Genomic DNA, 13,167 nt, shown 5'->3' on the forward strand with positions numbered 1-13,167 from the left:
TGCTGAAACTGTGAGCCAAAATAAATTTTCTCTTCTAATTTGACTTTTTCAGGTATATGGTCGCAGGACAAAAATCTAATATAGCAGTACTTTTCAAAGCATGTTCAAATACATTATCAAATTGCAACCACAGCTGTCTTACTGTTATAGAGTAGAAAGGTGAGCAAGAGTTAATATTCAGGTGATGGTGCTAGTCCTCTACAGATGGAGTCAGAGCTAGAAGTATTTTTAATTCATTGATATGTCTAACATACTAACATCAAGGGATATCAGAGTGGAAAGAACACACAACACACACTTAGCTTTGAATTCTCCTTTTTCTAACCAAGTTTTTAAAACAATTTACCTCTCTGCAGATAATACATTTTTAAAAAACAGAGCATGATATATTAAAAAGAATTTTGGAAGGTCTAAGAGATCACACTGATTCACATTACAGCACTAGATCAGGCATTTAATTTTCTTGTACCTCATCTTTCAATCTGGCAAATGAACATAATTATGTTTTTCTTCCTTTCAATGGAGGAAGTCCATAATTTGTATCTAAGCTAGAGACTGATTCAGCCACATCTTATTTTCACTGTCTACAGTTAATAGTAGACAAATCTGATTTGATCTGTGCAGTATCATAATCTTGTCCTCCAGGGTTCTTCCCTCTGTGTTATAATGAGGTTCACCAGATGGAAGCATGTCAGCATCTATGTTATAAAATATACCTCATGGCTCTTTTGTTTGAGTATAGGGGTGAGGAAAAGGTGAGAATGAAGGAAAATTAGGGTATGAGCATGCTCTAAACTTGTCAGTCTTATTTCCTCCCTTACTTTGAGACAGTATTATTCCTTATACAATGATTTTTAAAATTTTATATGTAAAACCAATAAGGTTAAAATGTAATGATATGAAATGAAATGGTCTGATAATGAAATGGCCTTATAATTCTTACTGAAGTCCAGTAATGTCTCAAAAATGCTGTCATTTGTTTTTTGTTGAGAAATTCCTATTTTTGCTTTCCTAGTTTTGATCTGTGAGATCTGAGTTCTCTCACTAGGTAGTGCTCTCTGTTCCAAAAATGTTTGAAAAGGAACATGTAACCATCTCCCTTCTGTGGGCTATTTCTCAACATACCAATCAATGAAGCTACTTTAGTCAATCTTGCTTAGCAAGACTGAATCCTTTTGCCATGGAACATAACACTAGAACAGAGACTTATAGGCAATCCATCAACTTACCCATGCTCTATGAGCAACAAAGGCAGTGCCTCTGCTATCCATTTGCAGGATTGGTTTAATCCTTTCACAAAAGATAAAGGCCTTGGCTTCCAAATCATTTCCTGCTTTAAGAAGTAAAAAATATCTCAAAATATTTTATTTCTTAATGGAGAGAATGGTTTTATTTTGCTGAAGCCTTGTTTAATTTTTTGGTTGGCTCACCAAACCATATAAAATACATATAAAAATGTACAAAAATTATATACTAATGCATGCCAAAGAATTGTTTTCAGTACTATTTAAACATGTCTTATTTTATAATACCCTTCCTTTTGTAAATCTTTCTGTCTAGTTACAGAAATGTACTTTTTATTGTTATTTATGTAATTATAGCATAACCTTATGAGTCTTCTGGGAATATTTAATAATATCCTGGTATAAACTACTTTGTAACTCCTATCGGCAGGACTTTAAGTATAACTATTATGACCCTTTACTTCTGTACATGGCATCTCATATCCCCAACTTGCAGGAGATTAATTGTACCATGGTTCTTTTGTACCATTAATGAATTCTTTTAGATTTGAGTCTCATTTCCCAAACACTTGCTATGCTTCAATCACTGTGATGAAAGTTTTTTATGTACTTAACCCTCACACAGATTCTACGATGTTAGTAATAGGATCTCATTTTGATTTATGGGGAAACAAAGGAACCAACAATTTATGTAATTTATTTATCATCATATTTGTAGAAAGCAGCAGGAATGAGATGAATTATAGTACACTTAGAGTATACAAATAACCTAAAATCGACCCACCCAATTAGAAATGGGAAAATGTTTAAATAGACATTTTTCACAAAAGATCCTCAAATGGCCAATAAGCAGATGAAAAGATGTGCAACATCATCACTAGGGAAATTCATATCAAAATCATATTAAGATACCAGTCTATGCCCACAGAAATGGCTAGAACCAAATAGCCACTAAGATGATGATAATGAATGCATGTTGGTGGGATATAGAAAAACTAGAGACCGCACACATTGCTGGAGGGAATACAGAATGATGCAATCACTATGGAAGGGAGTTTGACAGTTTTTCAAAAATTTAGATATAGCTTTATTATATAACTCGGCAATTCTACTTCTACATACATATCCAAGGGAATATATATATATATATATATATATACCAAAAAATATATATATAACAAAAATGTATATGTTGAGATAGGAACCTTATCTCAATTTAATCATTTTAAAGAAATAATTAGGAACCTTTAAATTATGTTATGAGAATGTTTGAAGCATTTAGAATACCTTTAGATTAGGATATAAAAAAGATCCAGGTAAAGCAAATGCATTACATGTTGGTAATATGGCTCTTTGGTCTCCCTTGATTTGAAAAAAGGTCACTGCCTGTTTTGTGCTTTCGGATCTTTTATGACTCTGATATCTCTTAGTGGTTCAGCTTATGTGTACTATAGAATGTACCTAATTTTGGACCACTTGGATGCAAATCTTACGACTAGACTCAGTTAAAACATTTTGGGGAGAATATCACCTATGTAGTTGACAGAGTTTTGCTGGTTTACCATCAAGTATGATGTGATCCTGGTAGCTATATTCTAATACATGTTTGTTTTCTGCATTTATGAAGATTGCTATATGTGATATTTTTTCAATATCTATTAGTATGGTAAATAACAATGGTTTTTCTAATATTGAATTGTCTTTTCAATCCTAAAATAAATCTCAATTGGCTCATATGATAGAATGAATAATTTCCCAAGATCCCTATATCCTTATTCCCTGAAGTTCTGAGTATATTACGCTATGTGGCAAATGTCTTCACAGATATGATTAAGTTAAAGATTTTAAGATAAGGATATTATCTTGGATTATTCATGTGAGGAAGGAGGAAGGCTGGAAGATCAAAATAAGCGAGAAAAGGTATGAAGATAGAAATAGATGCAACATTGCTTGTTTTAAAGATGGAGAACAGGCCTTGAGCTCAGGGATCCAGACAGCCTTTAGAAACTGGGAAAAGCAGAGAACAGATTGTGCCCTAGAGCTCTAGAAGGAACCCAGCTCAGTCAGACTCATCTTGGAGCATGACATCCAGAAGTGTAAGGTGATAAATTTATGTTGTTTTAAGCCACTAAGTTGTGGTAACTGGAAAACTAATACATTAGAAAACTAATACATATCACGAGGTATATTTAAAAAATATGTAGTTGGTTGTTGTTTGTTATTATTTTATTTGGAATCCTTAGACCTATATTTTTCACTGTGGTCAGATTGTAATTTTATTTTGTGCTATGTGATATGTTAGGTATCAAAGTTTTGTTTTTAGAAAAAAATTCACTCTGAAGTTTTCCTATGTTTTTATATTCTACCACAGCATCTATGTGGCAACAGGATTATCTAGTTTTTGAAGATTTTGTTGGTATCCCAAGAAACCATCTGGGCCTTAAGCTGTTTGCAATCCTGCCAACCTTTAACCTCTGTTGAGCCTCTTGATTGGCACTTCATTGTGCGACTCATTTCTTTCTTTCCCAATGGGAAACAATGATTCCTCCAGTCCAGGGGACTCTATAGAAAACGAAAACATAGATTTTTATTGGTTCACCATCAAAAATGATCTGATCTTGGCAGAATTTTCCACTGCACTTTTTTATTTCTGTTGTTCTCTGAAGCTTCAAATTCGTTTTTCTTTTTTGGATCATAAATTCCTAGTAAACTGGAGATCCAACTCCTTGCTTCTATTTTTCAGGAACTGCTTCCTCCCTCCTTGCGAATCCTCCAGTCAAATTAATGCCTTTATATGCCTGTCATTCTACAACTAATTTCTCATTGCTTGAAGTGGATCACTGTTTAATCTCTACCACTCTACTGTTCACTACTTGGATCTGAATCCAGGCCCTGTCCTTCTTTCTTTTGGATGAGTGTATTCAATCCTAGAGTCAGGTGTCTTTGTCTCCTTAATTGATCTTCTGATTTCAGAAATGAATTTGGGATTTGCACTGACACTCCTAGGGTGTACCTATAGGGTAACTCATTTTAGCTTCAGATCTAATTCTAATCTTAGACACCCAAGTCTGCTCCATCTTGGGTTTCTAAAGTCTTACACATCCTGATACTATTGACATCTTGATCCTGATAAACTGTGTGTAGTTCAATGGCTATATACTTTGTATACTGTAATTAATCTTATAAATTTTATTTCTGATTGATTCCTCTCCAAAGGGTTTAATCTGAAGATAACACTAGCATCTTGTTATAGTTTGTATCTGCCTGTCTCCTCAAATCCTGATGTGCTGAGGAGCAGGACTTATGGAAGGTGATTTGATTTCAGGGCCCTTCAGCTGCTTTGGTGTTGGGAGGTAGGGCATGGTCACAAGAAGCAGGTAACTACTGTAGGTGTAATCTGGAAGGGTGTCTCTCCCTTCTAGGTGCTTCCCCTTACTCTCTACTTTGTAGCTACCATGAAGTGAGCAGCTTCTCCTGTGCTGTGCCCCTCTGCATGCCATCTTGCCTTGGAGCCACCCAAACATGGACTATGAACATGAGCCAAAATAAACCTCTCCTATCTTGGTGTGAGTATTGGGTATTATATCTCAGCAACAAAAAACTGACTAAGACGTACAATACTTTAACATGTTGAAAAAACTATTAGCCATCTATCTTATTTTGGAGACATATCTCTTTCATAAATTCCTATAACTCTACACATTAATTACACTCTCTTCCATAACTTTTAAGAATGTCATAAAGTTATTTTATTGTTATGCTGAATCTATTCAATTACCCTGTCTTCATAAATCAATGGAAATTATTAATGTCTATATTGTGAATTGTGTTGCAGTTGAACATATTTTATACTTTGACTTGAAATTACTTTGAGCAAGCCTAAAGTTTTATTAAATATCAAATCTCTTGTTCATAGAATTGAAGTTTAAAAGAAAATGTTTCTTCCTTTTTGCATTTCCTATCCTTCCCCTGGGGGAGAGGAAGAATGGGAGGGGTAGGGATTAAAAAGGCATTAAAATGTGTTATGCATATATACCAATTCCACACAAGGAATGTGACTATTACATACTGCAAACATGTACCAAAAAAGGAAAGGGATCGAGAGGTTGATGGAGGAGAAAGGGTGGAGAGGAAAGGGGAATGAAAAAGGAATTAAGATGAATAATTTTAAAATGCAACAGCAACTTATTGCAAAAATAGTCCATCAGTTATAGAATAATTTATTCATTCTTATCAAATAGTTATTGCGTCCTTAATATGAACCCAAATTCTCTTTCACATGCTTGAGAAATGGCCTAATCTCATCAAAATTCTTTCTTCTTATGTAAATAACATTGTAGTCACAGCAAAAGGTAATGAACAACAAATGTAAATTACATTATATGTGTTATGTTAGAATGTAGTAGGGACTATGAAACAAAACAAAAAGTATAGGAGTAAGGGAATTGGGAGTACCATGAGTCGTGGGAGGCCAGGCTCCCATTCTAAAAAATATCAGGATAGGATTTATTGAGAAAAAAATTATGAATAAAAACTCAAGAGACATAAAGGAGTTAGACATTTAGCTATCTGGGAGAAAAGTGCTCAGGCAGAGTGAAGAACCAGTACAAATTCTCTAAGGTAGAATGAGCTTGACTTGTTTTGGGAGCAGCAAGGAGGCAGGCAGTATGATTGAGTGGAATAATTCTGAGTATAAATGATAGATGAAGTTGGAAAGATAGAAATAGACCTGGCACTGTGAGGTTTTATAGAGAATAGAAGAGGAATAATATGATTGAGTTATACTGTAAAAGAATTATTATGGATGCTTTCAAAGTAATAGTAGGAAATTATTTCAGTTATTGAGGTTTGAGTGGATGGTGGCCTGAATCAGGGAAAGAAACTATTGCGTGTATGATAGAAAGCAGATTGGATGTATTTTAAAAGTAGAACAAAAAATCGCTGATGTATAAAATGTGGATGGTGGAAGAAAACATGAGGTCCAGAATGATTCCGTGTTGGCCTGGGGTTTTTATCAACTGGAATGGGTTGGAGCAGCATTTGAGAGGAAGATTAAGAGTTCATCTGGGGAGAAAAAAAAATGAACAAATCAGAAACAATTGAAAAAATAAACTCACAGAAATGAACCCAGAGAAAGACCTGACACAGCCTTGACATTGAACTTGGATAACCTAGGCATGATGGATAAATTTACAGGAACATACAAATTATCAAAATTGATTAAAAAATAGAAAATAAAAAGCCCCATAGTAAGTCAAGAGATAATCAGTAATCAAACACCTCCCAAGTAGGAAAATTCCAGGACCAGACATAGTCCCTGGTAAATTCTACCAAACACTTACAATGATCTATTCCAAACACTTCCAGAGAACAGAAGATGATGAAACATTTCCTAATATCACTATAAGGTTAGTATTACCTAAATATCAAGACCAAATGAAGACATTACAAGAAAAGAAAATTTCATATCAAAATATTGAATATTGATTAAAAAATCCTCAATAAAATACCAGTAAAACAGATCCAAAAACATACAAGTGTGGTTCAACATAATGATGTTAATATATGTGGTAAACTACATTAGCAGAATGATAAAAAATCATCTGGTTGTGCTGGCAGTACATGTCTGTATTCCCAGCACTCTGGGAGGCTGAAGCAGAAGGATCACAAATTCAAGCTCCACTTGGGTAACTTATGAACTTTAAGGGATCTTGTCTCAAAGTAAAGAATAATAATAACTAATAAAGGGCTGGGAATGCAGCTCAGTGCCAATGTCCTGGGTTTGATTCCCAGTAGTACAAAATAGAGACACACACACACACACACACACACACACACACACACACACACACACAGAGAGAGAGAGAGAAACAGAGAGGAAGAGAGAGACAGAAAAGCTATTTTTCAATAAAAGAAAAGCCATTTGATAAAATTCAACATTCTTACAAAATAAAAAGCATTCAACAAACTAGAAATAGAAACTTCCTCAATACAATAAATTGTGCTTACGATAAACCTATAGCTAATGTATATGCAGTGGAGAAAAACTGAAAGATACCTCCCTAAGATCATCACTGCTATACAACATTGTACTAAAAGTTGTATTCAGAATAAGTAAATAAGGAAAATATATAAAAGGCATCTAAACTGAAAAAGAAAAAGACGTAAAACTATCCCTATTTTAAATGACATGGTCCTCTCTCTATAAAAATCCCAAAAATCTACAGGAAAGCCATCTATGTTAATAAATGAGTTCAGCAGTTGTAGGTTACAAACTGGAACTGCAAAATCAATTGCATTTCTAGAATGGTGTGAAAAGAAATTAGAAAGTTGTGCCATTTAGAAGAGCAACTACAGCATAAAATATACACAGAAACAAGTTTAACCAAGGAAGGTAAAGATCTGTGCACTGGAAACAAAATATAGTGAGAATATTAAAGAAGATTTAAATAAATACAAAGACATCCTGTATGTGGATTTTAAAACAATATTGTTAAGATGTTGACACTCTCCAAAGTGATTTATATACAGTTCAGCACTATCTTTATAGAATTTCAGATCCAGCCAGGGACCGCCCTGACCCCAGCTACTTGGGCACAAGCCAAAGCTCCAGCTGGAAAAGAGTTGCACAGGCACACAAGCATCAGCCAGAGGCCTTTCCCCAAACCATCGATAAGTGAGAGCAGATCTCAACAAGCATTGGTGTGGACCAGAGCATCGAGGCTTCAGGCAGGTCTAGCCAAGGCCTCACCCCAACCCTGGCCACTTGGGAACACAGGCCCAAGCTAAAGCTCTGTCCAGAAAAGAGCTGCACAGGTACACAATCATCAGCCAGAGGCCCGGGGTGATACCTTCAGTAAGTGCACACAGATCTCAGCCAGGAGCAGTGTGGACTAGAGCAGCACAGCTTCAGGCAGGTCCAGCCAGGGCTCTGCCCTGACCCCAGCCACTTGGGCACACAGGCACAAGCCAAGGGCTCACCTGGAAAAGAGCTGCAGAGGTGCACAAGCAACAGCCAGAGGCTACACCAATACCATCAGTAAGTGCATGGAGACCCTACCCAGAAGCCTGCTCAGACACAAGGGACTGGGGTGCAAAACCCCCAGGCGAAGGCCCTCCCAGACATCTATGTATGGGGGCAGGCCCTAGCCAGAGGCACACCTAGATACTATCCCAAGTGTGCACAGGCACCAGCCAGTAGCCTTCCCAGACAACAGGTCAGCTCAGGGATCAAGAAGGCCACCATTCTGAATCCAGGAATAGGGACACTGGTGAGGAGCAGAAAAAGGCTACTCAGTGGTTTGCTGATAATTGAAGTCCACTGGGTGAGTAAAAAGTTGCCTCAACACAGGCGCAGAAGGCTGCATCTGTTGAAATGAGAAGACAAGTAAACAAGTCTCAAAACCAGTCTTCCAGCTCACCTAAGGCAACCCCAAAGGGCAATGAGATGGAATAATCTGATATTCAACCACCTGGATTCCCTGAACTGGCAACAAAAGAGGTGGAAAAAATAAAATCAGAAATAATTTCTCAGACAACAACAGAGATTGTGCCCATAGTGCAAGACATGATTAATAAATCTAGAGCAGACACAGATAAAAAAAAATAGAGGAGCTAAGGCACATGATGGAATCCCAGTATAGAAAACAAATGGAATCCATAAAGAGATGCAAACAGATTTCCAGGAGATTAAAAACTCCATGCAAAGTTTACACAGCAGAATGAGCCAATGTGAGGACAGAATTTCAGATATAGAAGATAGGATTGAAATTAGTGACCAACAAAAGAAAAATTTCTGAAAAATAGTAAGGGACCATGAGAAATCAATGTAGCAGCTGGTATGCAAAGGAGAATAACATAAGACTGATCAGAGTCAAAGAAGAGATAGGAGAGTGTGCAGATGAGATAAAAATCTCTTCACAGAAGTAATGGCAGAAAACTTCCCAAGTAGGGGAAAAGCACTTGACATATAGATAAGTGAGGCATACAGGACTCCAATTAGCCATGATTAAAAAAAAAACTACAGATAGGCATAAAATAGTTAAGATTCCAGAAACCAAACAAAAGAATAAAATTCTATAAGCACATAGAGAAAAGAAACAAATCACATACAAAGGGAAGGTCATCAGAATCATAGCAGAGTTCTCAATACAAACCCTTGAGGCAAGAAGAGCTTGGAGTGACATATTTCAAGCCCTAAAGGTAAACAACTTCCAACCCAGGTTAGTGTACCCTGCAAAACTATCTTTAAAAGTGGATGGAGTAATAAGATAATTTCATAACAAAGAGCACATGAGGAAGTTCATGAATATGAAACCAGCACTACAAAAAATATTAGATAATATCCTAGGAAAAGACAGCAAGAATTACAACCCCAGGAAGCCCAGTGGAATGAATCCATCAACACAACAAGAAATTAAATGCAAAGGGGAGAATTTCACAAAAAGCAAAAGCCATGAGAAGGATAATTTTTTTTTGTTAAATTCTTTTATTGGTACATTTTAGGTATATAACACAATTACATTTCTCATGGGGAATTGTACCTTTACATGATGCATCTTGGTTCTTGTTTTTTCCCCATTCCTAGCCCTCCCTTCATGTCCTCCACCCTTCCCTATTTACAAAGACTTTATTTCCATTTTTTCCATTTCTCAGCATTTTTCCTTTCCCTTCTTTCCTTTCCCCTGACCCTCCCACTACCCCTACCCCTTTGGACCTTTTCTTCCTATTTTACATTATCAATTATTCATTCTAATCATTGGTACATTTTAGGTAGACAATATAATGACATTCATCACTGAAAATTTGCACCTTTACATAGTCTCTCTTGGTTCTTATTTTTCACCCTTGCCCAACCCTCCCTTCAACCCCTCCAGTCCTCCCTATTTTCCAAGATTTTGTTCCTATTTTTCCATTTTCTCATATGAATCCCATTCCCTTCTATCCTTTCCCCTAGCCCTCCCACTTCCTTCCCCTTTGCCCCTTTTCTTCCTATTTCACATGACCTATTATACATTTTAGTTCTTCTTTACACTTTCAGTTTCTCACACCAGAGAAACTATTTGGTATTTACACATGTGTGTCCTATTTTTTTCACTTAAGAGTATAGCCTCAATGTGCATCCATTTAGCTGTAAATGTCACTAATTTCTCATTTTTGATGGCTGAGTAGCACTCCATTTTATAAAATCCCACATTATCTTTATCCAGTCTCCAGTTGATGGGCAATTGGGCTGTTTCCAAGTTTTAGCTATCACAAACTGTGCTGCTATGAACATGGGAGCACATATATCACTGTGGTATGATTCTTTGAATTCTTTGGGGAAGATCCCCAGCAGTGGAATAGTGGGGTCAAATGGGACTTCCAGTCCTAGTTCTTTGAGGTATCTCCATACTGACTTCCACAGTGGTTGCACCAGTCTACACTCCCACCAGCAGTGGAGCAGGGTTCCTCTTTCCCCACAGCCTCGCCAGCATTTGTTATTGGTTGATTTCATGATAGTAGCTATTCTTTCTGGAGTGTGGTGGAATCTCAGCATTGTTTTCATTTGCATCTCTCGAATGACCAGTGATGTTGAACATTTTTTCATGTATTTATTTGCTATTTCTACTTCCTTGTCTGAGAAATGTCTGTTTATTTCAGATGCCCATTTTTGGATTGGATCTTTAAATTTGGGAGGTCTGACCTTTTTAAGTTCTTTATAGATTTGAGATAGTAGACCTTTGTCTGAGGAAGAGCAGGTGAAGATTTTTTCCCACATTGTGGGTTGTCTCTTCACACTGCTGGTGGTTTCTCTTGCTGTGCAGAAGCCTTTTAATAAGAAGAGATCCCACTTGTTGATTGCTTGTGCTAGTTCATGGGCAACTGCGGATTTGTTCATAAAATCTTTTCCTACACTGATGTCTTCAAGGGTTCTACCTAACCTCTGTTCCAACTGGTTCAGAGCTTCTATTTTAATATTTAGATCTTGAATCCATTTTGATTTTAGTTTAGTGCATGGTGAGAGATATAGGTGTAGTTTTAATCTTTGGCAAGTTGAAGCCCAATTTTTCCAGCACCATTTATTAAAGAGGCTATCTTTCCTCCAGTGAGGATGTTTGGCTCCTTCATCAAGGATGAGATGGCTGAGTGTGTCTGGCATTGTTTCTGCATGTTTTAATCTGTTCCACTGGTCCTCAGGTCTGTTTCTTTGCCAGTACCATGCTGTTTTAATCACAGTAGCTTTGTAGTAGAGTTGCAGGTTGGGGATTGTGATACCCCCTGCCATGTCTCTGTTACCTAGAATTGCTATTGCTATGACATTGATTGATTTGTGTATACTGAACCATCCCTGCATCCCTGGGATGAATCCCACTTGGTCAGGGTGTATGATCTTCTTGATGATCTTCTGCATTCTGTTTGCCAGTATCTTATTAAGGATTTTTGCATCTATGTTCATTAGTGAGATTGGCCTATAGTTCTCTTTTTCAGTTGCGTCTTTCTCTGCTTTTGGGATCAAGGTGATGCTTGCTTCCAGGAATAAATTTGGGAGTATTGCTTCCCTTTCAATTTCATTGAAGAGTTTAAACAGTAGTGGCAGTAGTTTCTCTCTAAATGTCTTGTAGAATTCAGCAGTGAAGCCATCAGGACCTGGGCTTTTCTTAGTTGGTAAGTTTTTAATTATGTTTCAGTTTCAGTGATTCTTATTGGGTTGATTAGAATTTTTAGGTCTTTTTCATTGAACTTTGGTAATTGATATGTATGTAGGAATTTGCCCATTTTTACTGTGCTTTCCATATTATTGGTGTATAGGTTCTCCAAGTAGATATTGATGATCCTCTGGATTTCTGATGCATCCATTTTAATTTCATCCTTTTCATTTCAAATTACATGGACTTGGATCTTTCCTTTTTCTGATAAGGTTGGCTAAGAGTTTGTCAATTTTTTTTATTCTTTCGAATAACCAACTCTTGGCCTCACTGATTTTTTTTGTATTGTTTTCTTCAGGTCCATTGCACTGATTTCTGCTCTGATCTTTATAATTTCCTCCCATGTATGAGCTTTGGGTTTGTCCTGCTCTTCTTTTTCTAGAAACTTGAGGGTCAGCATCAGGTTGTGTAATTGACCTTTCTCTTTTTTCCTAATGTGAGTATTCACTGCTATGAATTTCCCTTGTAAGACTGTTTTCATCATGTCCCATAGATTACAATATGTTCTATTGGCATTGTCATTTAATTGTAGGAACTGTCTGATTTCTTCTTTAATTTCCTCTGTGACCCATTGGTTATTCAGAATTGTGCTGTTTAATTTCCATGTGTTTATGAAATTCTTGTGGTTTCTTTTGCTATTGACTTCCAATTTCATCACACTATGGTCTGATAACATACAGGGGGTAACTTCAATTCCTTGGCACTTACTTAAATATGTTCTATGAGCGAGTATGTGGTCTATTTTGGAGAATGACCCATGTGCAGCTGGAAAGAATGTGTATTCTGATTTTGTGAAGCAGAACACTGTAAATATCTGTTAAGTTCATTTATTTAAGAGTTTGATTTACTTCTGGTATTTTGTTGTTTAATTTTTCTCTAGTTGATGTATCTATTTATGACAATGGGGTATTGATTTCCCCCACTACTATTGTATGAGTGCTTATTTTATTTTTCATCTCTTTTAGTATTTATTTTATATAGTTGGTCACACTAGTGTTTGGTGCATATATATTTATGATTGTCATCTCCTCCTCTTGGATTGTTCCCTTTACAAGGATGTAGTGTCCTTCTTTGTCTCTCTTAATCAGTGTTGGTTTGAAATCCACTTGATCTGCACAGAGGATAGCTACTCCTGCTTGTTTTGGTTTCCTGTCACATGATCTTCTGCATTCTATTTGCCCAAATGTCATTAAGGGTTTTTGCATCTATGTTCATTAGTGAGATTGCCTAATAGT

At 36.5% G+C, this 13,167-nt stretch overlaps 1 long non-coding RNA gene across 1 annotated transcript in view; it reads right to left on the reverse strand.

Annotated features, from left to right (window-relative positions):
* Positions 1 to 2,124: 2,124 nt before the first annotated feature.
* Positions 2,125 to 13,167, reverse strand: part of LOC110346890 (uncharacterized) — a 32,803-nt gene continuing 21,760 nt past the window's right edge. Inside the window, exon 3 of the long non-coding RNA XR_002391176.2 lies at positions 2,125 to 6,308. This is a non-coding gene — a long non-coding RNA (uncharacterized LOC110346890). The remainder of the gene's footprint in view (positions 6,309 to 13,167) is intronic.

The sequence above is a fragment of the Heterocephalus glaber genome, unplaced genomic scaffold, assembly GCF_053883595.1.
Source record: "Heterocephalus glaber isolate CG9 unplaced genomic scaffold, H.glaber_assembly_v1.0 deba00000281, whole genome shotgun sequence".
NCBI classification, from domain to species: domain Eukaryota; kingdom Metazoa; phylum Chordata; class Mammalia; order Rodentia; family Bathyergidae; genus Heterocephalus; species Heterocephalus glaber.